The sequence below is a fragment of the Phasianus colchicus genome, chromosome 9, assembly GCF_987193195.1.
Source record: "Phasianus colchicus chromosome 9, bPhaCol1.hap1.1, whole genome shotgun sequence".
NCBI lineage: Eukaryota > Metazoa > Chordata > Aves > Galliformes > Phasianidae > Phasianus > Phasianus colchicus.
Genome location: NC_143444.1, coordinates 22,443,195 through 22,462,940, shown reverse-complemented (window position 1 = coordinate 22,462,940; position 19,746 = coordinate 22,443,195). Strand labels below are relative to the sequence as shown.

At 41.1% G+C, this 19,746-nt stretch overlaps 1 protein-coding gene across 14 annotated transcripts in view; it reads right to left on the bottom strand.

Moving 5' to 3' along the window:
* The window catches only part of PTPRF (protein tyrosine phosphatase receptor type F), a 342,933-nt gene that overhangs the window by 259,907 nt on the left and 63,280 nt on the right, over window positions 1-19,746 (bottom strand). For all 14 annotated transcript variants that reach the window (XM_090146539.1, XM_090146537.1, XM_090146542.1 and 11 more), the window contains exon 2: window positions 32-112. The gene's annotated coding sequence lies outside the window, so the exon portion shown is untranslated. The remainder of the gene's footprint in view (window positions 1-31; window positions 113-19,746) is intronic.

Sequence of the window (19,746 nt, the reverse complement as noted above, 5' to 3'; positions counted from 1 at the left end):
CTGTAAAACGTAGGTAATAATGTTCCCCTACCTCACAGGAACGTTCTCAGAATAAATCCATAAATGCCTGCGAGACGCTGAGACGCTACTGTGACAGAGGCCATAAAAATACCTGGGAAAGAAAAACAACAAAAATAAGTGTCATAAACAACAGTAACAGCAGAGAAATTCACAGACTAAACAGAAAAGGCTAAAGCTTTGTTTAATGACATGAATTCTCCATCCTGTGAAAAAAACAGTTAGGTTTGGCACGTATTCCCACTTGTGACAGCACAGGACAGCAGTCCCACCCTCACTCCCATCACAGTAACCCATCACCACATGGATGTGGAGTGGCAGGGATTTCCTTCATAGATCATAAGCTCCGTGCTGCAACAAAGGCTACCTCAAAGAGCCACAACCAAAAGGCTGATCCCCAGCACACTGACAGCATTCCTCCCCTCCTCCTGTGTCTGACATGCTGAAGAATCCAATTCCTCCCACAGTCAAAACACTGCTCATTTTGAGCCTAGCATTTACTCCCAAATAGTTTTTACCCATTTGTTTTCATGCCAACATTGATCCCGTAGCTTAAACAGCTCTTCTCCATTCCTGAAGTTTATTTCCCTGCCAATAAAACTGAATTATGCCACCTCCCTGTTAGAACTCGTTTTGCTGCCCAGACGAAGCAAGTTCGTAGAGTTTTCTCTTGAAGGCCCTTCCATCCTTAAAGTTATCCATTGCTTTGCTTACCCACCTCACTAACACACGGCATTATGCTGTGGCTCACTGTCACTCTGTGACTGTGTCAACTAAAAATGCGTTCTCTCCAATACCTTCAGTTGATAACTCCCTCCCATCCTACCCAACTGAGCACCAAGTTTCTTCCCACCAGTGCCCCCTGTGGTCACCACACTGCATGCCATCAGCATGGCAATACGTCATTAAGAAGATCTCTAAGATCACCATGTCCAACCCCAAAATGCCCACTATGTCCCTCAGTGCCACATCTCCACTGAGGCTCCTTCTCACAACCTGAGCTAACAGGGCCAACAAAAGAACTCCCTCTTTCATTTCCTGGGGTTGGAGGGCTCTCTGCAGGTGCACAGGCTGGCTGCCAGATTGGCCAAGCGAGAACATGCACCAGTACAGGTTGGGGGATGACCTGCATGCATGGGGGATGACCTTGCATGCATGCACCGGTACAGGTTGGGGGATGACCTGCTGGAGAGGAGCTCTGCAGAGAGGGACCTGGGTGTCCTGGTGGACGACAGGTTGGCCATGAGCCAGCAGTGTGCACTTGTGGCCAAAAAGGCCAATGGCATTCTGGGGTGCATTAAAAAGAACGTGGCCAGCAGGTCGAGAGAGGTGATCCTCCCCATCTACTCTGCCCTGGTAAGGCCTCATCTGGAGTACTGTGTCCAGTTCCGGGCTCCTCAGTACAAAAAAGACAGGGATCTCTTGGAAAGAGTCCAGCGGAGAGCCACAAAGATGGTGAAGGGCCTGGAGCATCTCCCCTATGAAGAAAGGCTAAGTGATCTGGGTCTGTTTAGTCTTGAGAAGAGAAGACTGAGAGGGGACCTGATCCAGGTCTATAAATATCTAAGGTGTGGGGGGCAAAGTGGCGAGGCCAGACTGTTTTTAGCAGTGTGCAGAGACAGGACAAGGGGAAATGGCCAGAAGCTGGAGCATAGGAAGTTCCGCACCAATGTGCGCAAGAACTTCTTTACGGTGAGGGTGACAGAGCACTGGAACAGGCTGCCCAGGGAGGTTGTGGAGTCTCCTTCTCTGGAGATATTCAAGACCCGCCTGGACGCCTACCTGTGCGACCTGGTGTAGGGATCCTGCTTTGGCAGGGGGGTTGGACTCGATGATCTCTGGAGGTCCCTTCCAACCCCTACGATTCTGTGATTCTGTGAACCAGCATGAGAGAAGGACGAGCTCAGCCATCAGCTGGCAGCCTGCCACCAGGTTGGGCTCAGCCCCAGCGGAAACCTCAGCCTAGGGAGCAGAACACAGTCACCTTTCCAAGGACTTGGATCTATTTAAAATAACCTTCACAAATAAATATATTATGCAATTTTGTGTTATGCAGCGTTGACTCCAATGACTCTGTAGTAGTGCTTACACTACTATATTCACTTCTGGCACACGTTTGCCACGCTCACTGCAGTCAGTCAGAACACATTCCTGTTTTAAACCCTCAAGCCCTACCTTACCAATACCTATTTACAATGTTCCTCAGTATGTTTTTCCTAATCTTGACCACGTTGCCCCCCTTTCCTCTGTTTCAGCGAGTGTTTCTCATCCACTAGCTCTGGCATATCTAGCTGGATGCTTTCCTTTAAATGCCCCTCTCCAGGCACATCACCAAAAATCTGGCTCTGGCTGTGCTGCTGCCTTGTGTCTTCAGCTCACCAGGCTTTGCCCTACCAGTTCCTATCTCTCCACAGATAGTCTATATCCAGCCAACACCTCTTCCAAGGTGAGACAGCTTGGGTTAGACAGTCCTGTGGGCAGAAACAATGATTCTGTTTCATCTAACATCTTGCCTATGACCAGACTAACATACTGAACTTACAGAAGAAAGATGATAAAAACTTGTTCACCCCCCTTCCTCCATACTAATGTGATGGCCATTTCAGTACTGGCTCTTTTCATTCTCTTCATCAGCTAGTCTTTGTTGCAAGAATGGCAATCACATCTGAGTGGAATCCATCCAACTGTAAGTGGTTTGTTAAATCCCAGGACACGTTATTTACCGAGAAGGATGCTTAAGCTACTTAAATGGCAACCCTTTATTAAATGCATAAAAACGCTTGAAATTTCTGTAAGCCAACAATTTATATTAATTTCCTCCCTTACAAGTCTCAGTTTCTGCTGCTAACAATGACACCGATTTTTATGCATTTCTTTTGTAGCTGGTTTTTTTTTCCTGGAAACCCTGTAGCATTGTCTATAGTTCTAACACACATAACTGCTGTTGTTCATGGGGTGCACATGCGCTTGCTCCACTAAAGACTCCTTTTTCCCAAAGCTAAAGTATATTCTGCACTTAGATCACAGGGACAGTTCAAGACATCTATCTCAGCCACACCACAGTGACACTACTGCTATAAAAGGGAGGGGAAATGTGCCACCAAAATCCTCTTCCACGCTGCAAATATTAATAGAAAGACAGAGAGCAAAGACTTAAAATAAGGGTAGAAAATAATCCATCATAGCACCATGTCATGTGCACCTTACGACCCCTGGAAAACTTTGCCACAACATAGCCTGCTCACGTTCAAGTGATTGCTTAAGTATTTCCTTGCGTCTTCTTGACTGACTCATGTATATTTTGAATTTTACACCAATTCAGTTTTATATGTCATAGCCACCTTCACGAAACAGATGTTCTGCTTATGCAGAGGGCATACAAACATGAAACATTTGCTATTTTGGATTAAACATTAACAGAAAAATTTAATCAGCAGTGACGAAAGCGGTGATGGCAGTTCACCAGAGATAAACCCCTGTATGAAGCACACTGTTGTCTCTACCATACTCACGTTGTTAGAAGTCCAAAGTGACAGCAGAGATAGCATAACAGCAGGATTTTAGGACACCGAATGATACCTTCCCCCACTAAAACAAACTCACTGCTCCCCACACTAGGGTTAAGCTCGGTGCCAGCAGCATCCCCATGCCCAGCATCCATCAGCCCCATGCTTTGCACCAGGTCTGGGAACCGGAGCAGCTGAAAGCAGAAGCACTGCTGCTAGTGCCTGTCAGCTTCCCAGCTTTTGCATATTGAGCCCAGAAGGGAACAACAATTTTTTGAAACTCCGCAAAGCTGCTTTTTTAATCTACACAACAATATTTACTGAACACACAAGAGCAGTAGCCACGAGCGTTTCACGCAGTGCTGACAACAGCAAGGAATTCCTTGTTCCTCGGTAAGCTCCCATGCTGGTTGACACAGCAAGAGGTACTGTCAGAGGCCAAGAAAATCCACAACTTATCAAAAGAAAATGGCAAATTGAGAAAAACCTGTACGGCAAGGTTAGCTGCCTAGGCACAGTGTTAATAGAGCTCCATAAATACCTCCGTCTAACACTGACAGAGGTTAAAAACCCATTATCTTTCCCAAACGACAGCGCGAACATATGTTCAATCGAACACCCCGCCCCACCAAGCTACAGAGTAGAGTCTGCTCTTTTCAGTTCCACAAATACAAACCACAGGGAGCATTTTAAATGAAAGCATTATGAAGATCACATTAGGCAAGTCTGATCTACTGTAAAGCACTCGCACACAACATTAAGAGGGAGAACAACCTTTAACACCTGCTTTCTCTTCAAACATAGCATTATCTCCGTGCATGGCTTGGCTCTTAATGGGATGAAATCTCAGGCTAAATTGCATGGCTTACTCTACCAGCAAAGAATACTTAAAACGTGTGGGACCCCACAGCCCACTAATACTGAACTGTGGAGAGTACTCCTCCCAAAGCACCGTGTCACAAGAGGAGATGCAACAGCTGGAAAAGAACCACGTGACCCAAGCTCTGGAAGTCATCACCATAAATATTCAGATGCAGGGTGATTTGTTTTCTTACCAATAGCACATTGTAATTCACAAATATTAATTAGCTCCTAAATGCAACCTGTTCCTCCTCCCCTCTGCTGCATGCACAAGGACCCCTCGCTGCCAAGTCTTGCGGCCACTCCGTGCTGCTCAGAGATTGAATCACATTTCATGTCACACAACTTCCACAGCTTGCTCAGCTGCTGGAGGAGAGGCAGGGAATAATGACTTGAGTTATTCCCTCCTGACCTCTCCAGGGGATGAAACAACAGCTTTAATGGCCTCTGAAGGGATCCTGGTCCAGCCTGTCTCGGAAGAAGAGGGATGACAACTGCGCTAGTAGTTCCTTGGATTGGAGAACAGTTTTAAAGACCCAAACTTCAAAGATCTCATTGAGGGGAGAGTTCAAACTCAAGCTCTCCCCGCTGGAAAGTTTCTAATGCAATAGCTCACATTCCCAGCGATCACTCACATTTTAGACAGAGAGCAGGCAAAGGAATTGCCTGTCACATCCTACAGAGTAACAAACAGCAGTATAAATAAATCTCACTCTGCCAAGAGGAAAGCTGTTACAAACCTAGGCAATTTTCTTTAGGTTTCTATACGCTTTTAGGAAGTGATATCTTTGAAGGTAAGAGATACAGGTGTAGGCAGACAGCTAGTGCCAGGTAGAGAAGATTCCTCCTCCACATTAGCAACAGCAAGCCTGTCCCATCCTCCTCCTAATTACATGCATCACCCACAACATGAGAAGTTGTGCAGAGCACTGATGAAATGCAGGCATTGGCAGCACCTGTATGACTTGAGAAGTGACACAGGTGAATGACTAATTACCATCTTGGTCTCTACATACCCAAGGCACAGAAATCAGCTCACACACTTCCCACAGAGGAAACTATCTATTCAATGCATCCTTCCACAGCATCAAATTTTCCTTACTAACAGTACGATTTTCGCAAGTACAGTCCAATCTGAATACTTCTTAACAGTTTTTTGTTGTTTTTCTGTTGTTTATTATTATTATCTGTAAGGCTGATGGCACAACACTTAAGAATAGCTACAGAGTAACACAGGTGACAAATAACAGGCTTAAGGTAAAAAAAAAAAAATCAGAGCAGTTTTTACTGGAAAATTAAGTCTAGGTACTACCCAGTCCCTGTTAAATGCTGAATGAGGGAGTTGTGACCAAGGCTTGCTATAATTACTACTAGAGAAAAAAGCTCTGCAATAGTCCCTGCAGACAGTAATAGCCCAGGATTAACAGAATGTTCTGTGAGCATGGTTTGCCTCTCAATCAAGTTTCCAAAACTGTAACATTCACAAAAAGGAATGCAAAAAAGTAAGAATGTCTAAAATGATATCCACAGTAAATGACAAACATGAAGCTGTATTTTTCAGGGACATGAATGGCAAAAGCTGAAGTTAAAATGTGCTAGAGCTATATTTAGTTCTGCGCAAATACAAATTAAGAAACTCTTTCTTCCCAGTTACTAATGCAGTGTGACAGGAAACAATTATTTGCTCAGTGTCTAATGTTACCTTTGGTGTGCATCTGGCTTGCAGAAATTTTATATTGTGTAATAAAGAACCAAGCTGATATTCTGCAAATCAGTGAGAAAGCTCATTAAAAAAGATGAAGAAACATTTGATTTGCACACACCCAAGCAGCACTGGTCTTAGCTATGCAGATAGAATCAATTTGGGGCTCTCTTGTTTTTATACTGAAGTACAAAGAAAGTGAGTTTGTTTTCTGAGCTGCATATTAATTTATTCAAGAACTCTGTGAACCATTCTAAGGAGTATCATAGCTTTTCCGAAGTGTAAAATGGAGCTGGGCAGAAGGACAGAACAATTCAAGAAAAAAAAAATCTCTCTTATGATTTCAAGTGCCAGTTTATCTCTACAGAAAATGCAACTCTGGGTCACAAGGGAGCTCTCAGCTCAGCAATCACTTCAGACTTCAACGTCTACAGAACACAAAAGACAACAAAATGCATGATTCAAATGAAGGGCTAGTTAGGCCATGGAGAACCAAGCTACAATTGCAGAGAGGAATCCCACGTGCTTCAGAAGTGCTCAAAAGGTCTGCGCTCAAAAAATCCCAGGCATGCGGCTGAGAATAAAACCCACTCCTGCCTACTGCAGCAGGAATGCCAGCTAACAGACTGGACTTGGGAGTGTCCAAGCTGTACAGTGCAGCATCACAGCACACTATGGGAAGTTAGAAAGCGTACAATATCAAGACAGAAACAACAATCCTTTCTTTTAGCACCACTGGATCAGTAATCATGAGGCCCTTCATCACGCTGAGCCATATATATGCATTTCTACAGCTGGAGGAGTTGGTATTTCCTGCTTGGCTTCAGCAAATAAGGCTCAACTGGAGGCACACGAAATATCTGCATCTTGGTGTGCCAGTGACCTTTTTAGGTATAGGTGCCTTTGAGATGAAGGCAGACGAGCATTCAGCAACATCTGAAAGATCACCAACACCCAAGCCCTTCTTAGCCAAAACAGGACCACCAGACTGGATGCGTCACCTGCACTCCCCACACTGACAAGGGGACCCCTTGAAGACTAATAGAGGCACTATCTTGATGAAACAAGATATGAGTGAGACTTCTCATGAATACATGGATACGGATTCATGACCAAACAGCTGAAGTCTGTCAGACTTCACAGAGACTAGAGTGGACTTCCACCAGTCAAGCACATGTAGGCTATAATCAACATCTTGCTGCCTAGATGCCTTCACTGGGTTACTCAATGACTATTTCTCTTTGGTTGTTTCCTCAAGAGAGAGGATGTATAGCAAAACAAAATTCTGGCTTGGAGCAAAATGAACAACATCCCTTGAAAAGACTCGTTTTCACTAGAAATTTCATTTCTCACCATACTCCACTCCCCCAAAGACTCATCCAATTACCATCTTCATTACAGTGCTAAAATAATCAAGAGATAAACTAGAAACCACCCTTCTAATCAAGGCTGCCACACTGTACCTCTGCTTCCCCCTCCACAAAGACTGAGCTTTTAAACAAACACAATGTGAATGAAGTCTCTCTCCAAGAGCTTAACTGAGGTTTAAGGAACGAGGAGGCGAGGCTGACAGGCATACAAATTGCTATTAGCTCATGAGTAATCAAAGGGATAAAGATATATATGTTTTAGGAATTAAGAGTATCTAATTATTATGAATTAGGATTAGAGTTATTCTTTTTAAGAAGAAAAATTACTGCACATCAGCCTAATGTGTCTTTATTGCCTCTATAATAGCTATTGCTGGGGACAGGGTGATAGAGCAATGCCTCTCATGTCTCATCCAAAGCATCCCTACCTCAACAGCTACCCCAACTTTGGAATTTGCCAGGCACAAAGCAAAAGGAATTTTTCATTCTAAAGAGAAGATCTCAAGATGTGTGCACTTCACATTTTATAAACACACGCTAACAGTGTTGTCTGAGAAAAATCTGTGCTGATACTCAGCTAGCTTGGAAAAGAGTAAAGGAGCAGAACACATTTACAAAGGATGAATCGGGAAAGAGCACTCGGAGCCCCGCTCAGTGGTTCCCCAACTCCTCCTCTGCAAAATTCTAACTCCACATTAAGTAGATTCTTGTACAGAACTGACTAAGGGAGTCTATAGGACTTAGAAGTTTTCTAGAACAAAGCCCAGATCAGTACCAAGCCAACACAAGAGAAGCAGAACTCCTCTAAAAGAACAGAAGCAGCTCTGAGATAACAGAACGTCCAAACAGCTACACTCTGGAGCCTGTAGGAGTACCACCAGTACATAAGAGACCATGGAGTCAGGACTAGGATTGCCCTGCTGAGGATCAGGGGCTCCCAGCCTTCTTTGGTTGACCAGTGGCTTACTCCATAGGACAGCATACTTGGACTGTTACAGAAAAAAAAAAAAGAGGGGGGGACTTCTATGTTATGAGAATTGGATGCTACAAAATTAACATGAAAATATACAGTGGACAGTTTTTTCTTTTCAACCCATTGCAATTTGTTGTACCACACTCTCCCACAACAGGATAACCTCCAAGTAGCTACTGCTAAACTCTTGTAGCCACATAAATCCAAGACAAGCAATAAACAGCGTGAAAGAAAAATTCAGAGGAACTATTAGATTAGGTTCACATTAGCATTGCTTGAAACGTGCCCTCCATTACATCAAGGAGGTGATGTTTATCTGTCTCTCTACAAGGCTTTTGACACAAAGCCCAAAGAACCATACGAATGCATTAACATTGGAGAATTAGTGGCAACATTTGAACTGATAAACAATTATCACCAGCAAATCCACATCCTAAATATGATCAAGCTTTGTTGACAGCTCTATGAAACCTATCTTGTTCTTTAAAAAGCTAGGGAAAAAAGTGAAACAAGCTCTGCCAAGTGACTAAAGGTAAGCTGATGTTTAAAAATAAAACGCTCAGGTGTTTAAATCACACAACCATTAACACACAGCATCTACTGTAGACGCATATTAAACAGAGATGGATATACTCACAGAATCTAGACAAGCACATTTTTAAGCAAAGAAACAGCTTTCTCCACTTCCATATCAGAATTATCATGAATTATAATCCCCGATGAGTGATTTGCTATAACAGAAACTGTTAAAATAAAGAGCACTTTCAAAGGTTATTTACCACACAAACGCTCCCTGTTTTGCTTAGGATATGTTTTGGCTTACTTTCCTGTCTCAGAGCTGCCTCTATTTTTTTTAATACGTGAATAAAGCAGCAAAAAATATATTCATAATAGTAAAATAAATGCATTGCATATCCATATTGCTCTGCATCTCCACCTTTATAACACCCCACACTGAAATATTTGCCTTCTGAAAACTGAATGTGAAACAAAGTATAACCAACACTACAACACATTTCCATTTTAATTATAAAGGCTTTTTGACCAAGCAATAACAAACAGTGCAAGAATCACAATGACCAGATTTGGACAGCCAAATCTCTTATTTTTTGTAATCACAACTGTAAGAAAAAAACTTCTTGTAGTCTCAGACTGTATTTATACGACAGTCACAGACCAAAAAAACCACTCACGTGCATGAATTTGTCTTTCCACACGGTTGAAAGTTTTTCCTTGAGAATCAGAATAAACATTTACAGCATTTAAATATGTTGTGAAGGCTAATTTTATTAGGAAAGAACTTCACGTTTCTGAAATATTGAAGCATTTACTTATTTAAAAACATATATTCATCGCCTTCGAGAGAGCCCAACCACCGAGCCAGCCATCTGAAAGTAACACACTAAACCAACTCTAAATGGTGATTGACCTTTTGGCTGAGACAGAAACAGCGTTTTTCCTAATTTCAGCTTATTCAGTTAATTCAATCATTTGATTTGCTCAAAATAAGAAATCAATTAAGAAATTACATAGCATGAAGACTCGTTTTCATTTTCCAGTCTAAGAGCAAGCAGTAAGAGCAAGGGGATGAAATCGGTCTTTAGGATAACTTCAAGGGCCAAAACCATTTCTCAGTCACTATCCGGAGTGAAGACCAAAGCTGTTTTTAGCCTTGAAAGCGCTACTAGAAGCGAAATGCAGCAAGTTGGCCTTTGGTATCAATATTTAGTACATTCAAGAGAAACACAGTTAACAATTTAATATAATTTCACATATTGAAACTGAACTCTGATTTTGAATCATAAGAATTTGGTATCACTGCAATTGCTTTCAGCAATCAATGTATGTTAAGCAAACATTTTACTCTCAAAACTACAAGCGTGAACTATTTGAATGCTTACTTGGCATATTTAGACAATCTGCATTATAAGCATATGTTAGGATTGGCTGACAAAAGGTGTTACCTTACTGTAAAAGCTGTACTTAGCAGGAAATCAAGGCAATCTAATAATTACTAAACTACTAATAATTAACCTCTCCTTTGAGAAAAGTAACAAAGCAAGATTAAAGTGACTGATTTACATCAAAGTTTCTGCTCGATTATTATTTAAATCATTATTTAAATCATGTTTTAGAGAATGAAATATTTACAAAGTATTACAAAGAAGCAAAAAAAAAAAAAAAGAAGAAGAAGAAGAAGAGAGTTGAAAGCCTTAATGAACTCTGACAAAGATCTCTACTTTTAGCCCAGAGTTTTGGGAGCTCCTCAGCCACAATTCACTGTGGATTTGGCAGACAAATTCTTGGAGGTCCTTCAGCTACTCTATTGATTTTGTAACTGACAATCTTCAATTTCAGAGTATTCAGGTAGGGTAAAGCTGAGAATTTTCATATGAGCATATATTAAATCCTCCCGTCTCACAGCACTGCCCCCACAATGCTGCACAATGACACTGTCACACTGGAATCAAAACATTTCAGTGTTCAAACACAATTTGCCAGTGCTCCACAAAAAAGGAAGGGGTGAGAGGATGCTCACTTATTCCTCTGTAAAGAACCATTCATCTTCTACCAGATGTTGAGTATGACTGAAGAATAAATCCAGCAGGTGACATTTTCTACATATAACTGACTTCTTCAAACCCAACCACTTTTCTAGCTAACCACCAGAAATTGCTTCCATTTACAAAAATCATAAAATCGTTGTTGTATCAGTTTAACATAAACACTGAAGCGGCAAGGACAAATGAGTTATTTTATAGTTACCTGGGAGCTGGAAAGGAGGAGACTCGGCTGTGTGTCAGTGAACCCCAGTCCTCCCTATGGACCACGATCCTGCTCAATGAATGAAGCTACTCCTGCTCACCTCTGCACCACCACCAACTAACAGCACTCCTGAGCCACTGAATTAGCCCAAAATCCCAGAGCTCTGAGAGCCTTGTGCCAAGGAAGGGAGTAAGAAGGGAGGACAACCTCTTATCTCAGTCTTCGTATTTTTCCTTTATTACAAGAATTAAAGACTTATGAGAAATGCACAAAGTTAATGCAGACAAATGATTTTGTTTTTTTTTTTTTCTTTTTATCTTGCTAGTATTTTAATTAAAACCTTTTGTCATGTCTGCTGAGCAAGTTCAAAGTGTTGCAATGCAGCAGCAATGGGAATGCAGAAGTCTTGTTCTGCTTGGGGAAAAAAAAATGTTTTCAACTTTCACCAAATCAACGACTGTAATTACTACAAGAATAAATCAAATTTATAGCAGGCAAACACAAGGCATAATCTTTTTTTGTGCGTGTGGCCATAAACGAGTTTATTTTTGTTGCAACGTGATAAAGTTTTGCATTTTCCGCAAGTCAGACGGACTGTTTTGATAATATTCTTTACATTTCCTCCTTATTAATGAGATGAAAAATTTGCTATTAAGATATGCAAGTCATCTCGATACATCTTGCTGCTGGATAAGCTTCAACAAAATCTTAAAACCCTTTTTTTCTAACCACATTAACACAATAATTGCATAGACAAAACTCTTGCTTTAGTATTAGACAACGTTCTGTTCTTGCAAATACCAAGAGGTGGAATTCAACAAATTACGACAACCCAGCTCATATTGTTCAGCATGCTGCAACAGAGGAGACAAAAGCACTTTTAATTTTCATTATTTCCAAAGACCTTTTTTATTTTAATGGAACATGAGACAAAACTGTTGTGCTTTTTTTTTTTTTTAAATCATGCCAAAGAGTACACCTGCTATTTAAAAGTACTTTCACATCTCCTCTTCCCCTACTAACCTTTTGTGAAGAACAATTTCTGATTGCTAGGCTATTTTTCATTTGCCTATCTCTATTCATAAAGAATGAGGTATGTAAAATGGCAGATTTGAGAGACTGTTAAATAACCTGAATAGCTCACGTACATAAAAGCGATTACAGCTCTGCAAAACCTAAGAGAAACGTTATCAAAACACAGGCTTGCTTCGGTGCTGCTACCAGCAGAGCAGGCTACACTCTCACTAGCACCCAACCACATCACGAACCCAAGTGATTTGTTCTTTGGATGTACATCAGTTTTGAGAAGTAAATACGCATGTGCACACGCACATCTGAGTACACACGCACACAAAGGTCTCCCATAATCCGGTAAACCTGAAAGCTCCTACCTGAGATAGCATTTTTATGAGCCCACAGAGCTCAAGCCAGCAGCGCAGTTTGGACCAAGTAACTGAAGAATTTTCCACTTACATACTTCAGCTTCCCCTCGACTTGGTGTGGACGATCACCACGGAAGCACGGAGAGAAGACCCAGCTGGGGGGCTGCCACCTGGGGGCTCCGAGCAGCAGCGGGAAGGGCGGCTCTGGAAATGCCTCTGCCAGACCGCTGCAGGAAGACCTTTATCAGCTAGTGACTATAAATTTATTTTCTGCAAAGGAACCTTCTGGCACAATGTGCACAGGAAGGACATAAAAAGCAATCTGTCTGCCAATGAAACTAGAAAGCAAATGTGAAGGCGGGAGAGGCAACATATTTTGTTGAAATACGTAGATACAGCGCTTCGATCTCAACGTGTGCCACTATCTGACACACAGGGGTGAAATGCTCCCATCTCTGCTGACAGCATTTACACAATGCAAACCTCCACTATTTCACTCAACGCTTCCAAAACGCCTGTCGTGCTCTCTATAATAAGAGGTTTGGCTGCTCGGCAGCCATGGGACCTCACAGTGCTCACCTGCTCCAGAAAGCAGCAAATGAATGTGGAAACTGAATTAACACAGCCAGAACTAAATAACACCTTTCCACAGGAAGAATCGCGGTGCCCCAGGACCACTGGCAGGGCAACAGGCCAACACCAGCCTCACTGCTCACCAAAACATAGCAGAAATGCAGCTTTGCAACAGGGGGTAGGGAGATTCTGCTTGCAAACAGATTACAGAAAAAAAAAAAATCAAATCATCCCGAAACCAGTTTAGGGATTTGGCTTTTTCCTTTCTGCTCGTCTTTGTTTGATAATTTGTGTAACCTGTAATATTAAAAAGCATGCAAAGCAGCAACCATGTCTTTTATAAACAGTTTAAGAGGTAACAAAATAACCGTCACCCTCTAATCTAATAAAGCTGTTAAACAAAAACAGCAATATTCCATCAAACAGGCATGCAGAACTCTTGTGCAACTTAAACAGCCACGTACACTTAAAAAAAAAAAAAACCTAGGACTTCTGAGCATAATACAGCTCCATTGTTGGAGGCAGTATTAGAATATAATTAGCTAAATATTTTAAAATACAAATATGAAGATAAAGTAATGAAGGAGGCCATGGGATCTAAAGGGCAATGGATCTAAAGACACACTTAAATATTTAAGCCCATTTTTGTCCTGAGGGCACAGAACCTAAAGGGCAATGGATCTAGCGATACGGTTTTAAATATTTAAGCCAATTTTCCCTCTTGAATTTTTATCATCCTTTTAACACAAGTTTATACATTTTGTATAATAGTTTGTGCACTATGAAGATTAAACAATTAAAAAAAGCATTGTATTTTTTTAATAAAAAAATACAAAGCAATTGCTCAAGCCTCTGGGTGTATTTATATTAATTAAATACAACAAAACAAAATGAAAGCTTTTGCATTGTTTGAAAGGAGACCACTCGCTATTTTGCTCAATGCACTGTAACAGAGATCTGTAGGCTGCATCCCCAGAGTACCCGAGCCAGAGACAATAGCTGTGCCAACAGCTATTTGCCTACGCTGTGAAGGGAAGCGTTCAGCAACAACCAAATAGCAATTGAATATTTGGATTGCGTTTGCACAAAGCGCTGCTGAACAGAGTGCATCCTCAGTGCCCAGGGCAGCACCTCGTGCCCATCGGAGCACACGCTCCCTCACACTTTGCTCACGCTGGGTGCTTCCCTTTCATCACTTAAAAACCTACAGAGGGCAGCTCCTTTTATTGCACAGAAGATGAATGTTAAAAAATTTTGGTCAGAGACCCCACCAGAAATCCAACCAAAACACCAACCAGGTCACCACATGCGTGGGGCACCAGCAGGTTGGCAAAGCACAACTCTTTTCAAGCTCAACTGCTAACTGGCCAGTGTATGACCCTACTGATCCCACAGTTTATTCATCAGTTTATCATTTTTTTTTAACACTTTTTTGTAAGAATACAGTCAATGCTGTGGTCACACCAGCTTAATTACATGGGGTCAATCTCTATTTTCATCAGGGAGGGGATAATTCCACACTCTGCATTCACATTTGATTATTATTTACTCCTACAATCAGAACAGCGTAGTTCAAAACACCAGCAAGTAAACAGGGAGGCTTACAGGGCTTCCTGCCAGCACCTATCCAGAAAAGTATATCCTCAATATTTATGCCTTTCCACTGCAACTGATTTCTTTTGTAACAAAAGGCTGCTTTTGAGGTAAACTCCTTTGGCTGCATAAGAGCAGCAGACTTCAACAGAACTTGAAGAGCATCTTAGAACACATTTTCTAAAATCCTGCACAAACATGAAGGAACTGTACAAGGAGGGAAGAAAACAGGAGTTCAGGTCTTTCAGCCCACTGCTCTGACAATGCACAGATTCAACAGAGACAAATGCATAGAAGACTCCAAATATGTGCTATTGCTTTAAAATGTTATTTCATAATAATAATAATTACACTCGATACAAAAAAAAAAAAAGACCATGAACTACAGCACAGCAGTATTTGATAGATTTTTTTTTAATAACCTCACTGATGATAAGTTTTTCAAGCTATTTTATCCAAAAAGTTCAAAATAAATTGCAATGCAGTATTTTTAGGAAACCTATTTCAGTTTATGCACATAGAACTAGTTATCGAACACAGGCAACATTTAACAACAATAGTAGCAAATAAATTCAGAACACACAAACCACCCTGCACTTGAGGGAAATAATCTGTAAGTAGTCTACTCATTGGAGACTGTAGCATACCCAAATTGATATTTTTTCCCCCTCAAACTTTAAAACAAGCTTTTAAGTCCCCAGTTATCGATCCAAAGGAAGCCTGAAGGAACTAAGAGACATAAGTTATTAAGCACTGCTCTAGCGCAGGTTGTAGAACATCTCTTTACACACCCCATCCTCAGCTTTCATCATTTTTCAGTCTTACTTTCGTAGAATCATAGAATGGTTTGGGTTGGAAGGGACCCAAACACTCCATCCAGCCTTGCCTTGAATGCTACCAGGGAGGGGGCATCCACCACCTTCCCGTGCAGCCCATTCCAGTGTCTCACCACTCACAGTAAAGAATTTTTTTTCCTAATTTCTAGTCTGAACTCTCTTGAAGTTTACTTTCAGTGACCACCCATTCTTTTACATAAACCATAGAACTTCGTGGTGCATGCACTCCACATGCATAAACCCTGAAAGTAAATTGCAAATCTTGTACACCCAGACAGGGCTCCTTGATCAATAGGTACAAAAGAGCAGCAATAAGTGACAATATCAATTTTTAAAATATAACATTAACGTAAGAAAATCTGAAAATCCACCATGGGCAATCAGTACTGAGCAGAGAGATGTCACCAGATCCCTCTTATCAAATGCAGTCTATCAAAGTTTCGCTGTTGAAACTCAGGTCATTTTTCCCCCTTTAGATACTTAAGTGTCACATTTGTTCTAATTCTGCTTCTTTCCTGCTAACAAAAAGACCTTCTGGATATTAAGTTTCAGTATCAATTTCACGCTTTCATATTAGTTTCACCTAATTTTCACACTACTAGCAACCAATTGCAGAAATTGGGAGAAATAATTTCTCAGAGTGAACTCCTTATGAAAAAAGCAATATATCAACACAAGAGCCCAAACGAGGCACCGTGCAAGGCCAAAGCAGAGCTCTCAGCTTTACAATCTCTCTCAGTAGATTTTGTCAGATCACTTTCAACTACTCACGAGCGCTGCCAGTAATTTTTTTTGATAGCCAACGAAGGAGCAATTACAGAGTAGCACCAAGACAAGGTTCACATTCTGGGAGGATTTCACCTGGAAACTTGCTGCTGATGTTCTTGCTGAAGATCTCCCAGGGCTCTATTACTTCTTGCTTGTCCAATAATAGCCAGAATTGCACTGGCTATTGAAACAAAAATCAAGTTTTAACAATCCAGTTTCCCAAAATTTGATTCATTTTAATTGTAACTATGTATAAACCCATGCTGAACTATTCAGCTATCTACCTGGTTAATTTTATAGCTGTATTCAGACTCCACGTGAATCACATTTAGAAAATTATATATATTACATAAATATGGTATGACATTCCATCAAGTTATCTTTTAATATGTAATTCTATCCTTAAATAAAAGTGAAGATGGTTCCTGCAGGCACTTGAAGGAAATTCATACCTGAGATGGAAGTCTAGAAAGTGTCAGAGAAACATCCCCAGTCACCACAGGAGCTTCCAAGCTGGGTAATCCCCCACCTTCCCACACATTGGCCCATCTGTTCCTAAACGCCCTTCTTTCCCCAAAATTTACTTCGGGGCTATCAGTCCTGTTGCACGATTCCTGCTCAAAGATTACACATTTATCACCCAATTTCATGGCTGCCTATGGTCACTCAGCTCACTTTCACTTACGCCCACATTTCAAGGGGAAGAAAGAGGGTACTGAAAATAATGGTACTCCAGAAACCCCACCAGCACAGGCAGAAAATGAGAAAACTCACTCCCAGGTGCGTCTCAACACATATGAAGGCCAGAAAGAACCAGTGCTCTTCTGCAGCACAGCCCCCAGAATTAATCTTGGGAAGCTTACCTTAAAAACAATCAACCCCCACTCCTAAACAGCCCCTCCACATTTTAAACATGTTCAAGTACAGCAGAAACCAGGAGACGTGGCTCTGGCAGTTTTGATCCCAACCCCTAGCGCCTCCCACAACAGACAAGTCAGCCACTTCTCTCAAACCAATTAGGCTCACAATAAAGACATTCAGTGCTGCAAGAACAAATCGTGTTTCAGTAGCACCATCCGTTTTACAGAGCTTTAAATTAAGTTTCTCATAAAAACCTCAGCCTTAGCTATCCCTTAATCAGTCTCCTGTTTATGATTTCACACAATCCTACACAATATAAAAATTTGCCAAACAGTAATTTCTTAGGTAACATTCAGGTACCAAATACTTCCAGTGCAAATCAGGTGATGACCCACTGCCTCCCACAGGAAAGCCAGTGTGTTTTTAGGCCTTTAATTATTTTAACCAGTTCAGTTAACCCTAACCTTCTATTTCTCTTCCATTTCTCGTCAGACGGTTTCCTCAGCTGAAAAATTTAATTCGTGATAAGGCAACCTTTCACCCAACAGAAAATGGACTTTGACTAAGGGCAATCGGCTGCCGCAGCAGAGGTTGTTCAATTCTGTTCAGATTTTTTCTTCCTCGTACTCATAATCACTGCGACATCAGAGGACACAGAAACGAATTAAAGTGCGAAAAGCCTGATATGCCCCAATTCCACAGGTGCTCAGCAGCACGCTCAGCTTGGCATCTGCCAAAGATCAAAGCGAGGAAGCTCCAACTGCTGCAGCTAAACAGCGAGGCTCTCATGTAAGGCACATTCACTACAACTAACAACGCAGCATCCTATTAACACGGCTTATGGACAGCTGTAAGTTTTCAGCATTACAACACTTTATGATGTTAAATAACGTGTCATATGTTGCGCTGATATTTTATTGTACATTTTTCCACTTTGGAGACTTTCATGGAGCCTATTTGAATTGCACACAACCACATATTACCGGCAGCTGACAAGTTATTAAAAATTACATTATCTGATCAACTGAGAAGCAGAATGCAATAGTAAACCGAATACTACATTTTAACACGTGCCTAAGAAGGAATGTTGCAGACCAATTTTTAAGTACTTTCAATGAAAAAGTTTTTTTTTTTTTTTCAAATGAAGCACTTGTGCTTTTATAGCATTTGGATGTGCACTACTGTACATTCTGCATATAGAATCACACTGTGACGAACTGTACTACAACGTAAAAACTGCCACTGGAAATATTGGAAGGATCTGGCTTTCTTGCAACTAAAATCCCCAAATAAATGTATTAGCATGGCCATTTATTAATTGTATTCTGATAACAGAGCTTGGTTAAGACTCGAGAAGCAGGTAAGCCACAGAGCAAGCACTAAAACTAATGTCTGTCAGCTTCCAACTTGTTTAAACTTGACGGTATATCGCTAAGCTGGAACAGAATGTAAACTGCTACCCTGTGACAGCTTAGATCATATGTTAGCAGTCTTTCAAGCATAGTTATTTGTATTTTAATATTGCCTAAAGGCCCTAAACCAAGATAACACCCCATGATCCTGGATTCTCCACCATACAGTTCCTGTCTTGAAGAAATTGCGATCTAATATAGACAAGATGCAACAAAAATATACAACAAGCAATCAAGAGAAGAGTGGGAAATCATCAACTCAGAAGTACAGTTAGTTCTCTAAGTACTGAAAAATCCCTTCAGACAGGGAGCAAATGAAGACAAATGGTGGCATTTATCATAGGAGGCCTTTTAAGGAACAAATAGTTTGGTATTGGACAGAAGTAACTACTAGTTAAGGCTTGGGCTTGGAAGCACTGTACTACATGTATGCAATTTATAATCTTAGGAACTATCAATTTGAGGCACAGGAAAGAGAAGTTATCTACATTCTTGTTTTCTATAAGAACTGAAAAGGAATCATTGCAAGCGATCAGGAAACAAGAACTGATAACCCTGCAGAGTCCTCCTGGATTGTTCAGCTATTTTTATGTTGCAGAAGCACAAAGGTCATTGGCTACAGATGGTTAATGTCCATCCTGGCCTGGAAAGGACAAATTTTAACCACCGGTTTTCGCTGCAAGGTCAACCAAGGTTTCTAGTTATCTTAGCAAAAGGCTAACTGCCTCTTTACCAAGGCAATCTCAGGAACTGCATGCTTCTGTGAACACTCATCTTATTACTCCTTCAATTAGCAGATTTAATTCACAATACTCACTCTTACCATCATCAACCTTTCTGTGAGCTGAGTTAGAGATCCTTCTGCATTAGGCTAACACTAGGACAAACACCTTCCATTTCAGATGCACAAGTAGAACTTGTGTAGCAAATATTGAATTTCATATGCTCAGTGCAAATAAGGCATTCGGCAATATATACCTAATAAAACACACAAAACATACAACTTGATCTTCACTCGAAAAATAAACAAACTGAATCACAAGTTCAAGCAGTTTTCTATGATCACATTCATCTTCTTGAAAGCCACGCTCCACTGTGACTGATTTGTCCTTCCTGTGTAAAACA